The following is a 448-nucleotide window of genomic DNA, read 5'->3' as shown; positions in this document are numbered from 1 at the left end:
TTATGTGTGTATTACTTGAAGAAGCATTAAATAAGGATAATCATCAGGTCTCTGAGTGTAACCTATGAGTCTAAATAACTTTTAAGAGTGATTATTGGAATCTACTTTATTCTCTCTCTCTCCCTAATCTGTATTCCTGTGTCACTTCAGGGATTGTACCTTGCTCCAGTATTTACCATCATGGCTTCCCTTTCTTGTTTCTTAGTTTCCTCTCAACTTAGATTTTTTTTTTTTTTTGTTAATTAACATTTCAGATATATACATCATGCTATTAATGTTTGCTGTATTTCTAACTTCATTTCTTCATAGCTAAATTTTTATGAATGCCTCTCCATGGTGAGTGAGAGGGTGTGATGCAATGCCTAAAGGCATGCATATTTTCGATACTGAAAACTAAAGCGCTTAAACCTATTGAACAGTGGTATTTTAAAATCAGTCAATGCTGCCA

The 448-nt window shown here is 33.5% G+C and overlaps 1 protein-coding gene across 3 annotated transcripts in view; it reads left to right on the top strand.

The window, feature by feature from the left end:
• LOC119587102 (alpha-ketoglutarate-dependent sulfate ester dioxygenase-like) overlaps nucleotides 1-448 on the top strand; it is a gene marked incomplete at its 5' end in the record, with an annotated part of 13,688 nt that overhangs the window by 4,479 nt on the left and 8,761 nt on the right.

This window comes from Penaeus monodon, chromosome 22 (genome assembly GCF_015228065.2).
Source record: "Penaeus monodon isolate SGIC_2016 chromosome 22, NSTDA_Pmon_1, whole genome shotgun sequence".
Lineage (NCBI taxonomy): Eukaryota > Metazoa > Arthropoda > Malacostraca > Decapoda > Penaeidae > Penaeus > Penaeus monodon.
The sequence above is the reverse complement of the archived record's forward strand: the minus strand, read 5'-3'. Positions and strand labels throughout refer to the sequence as shown.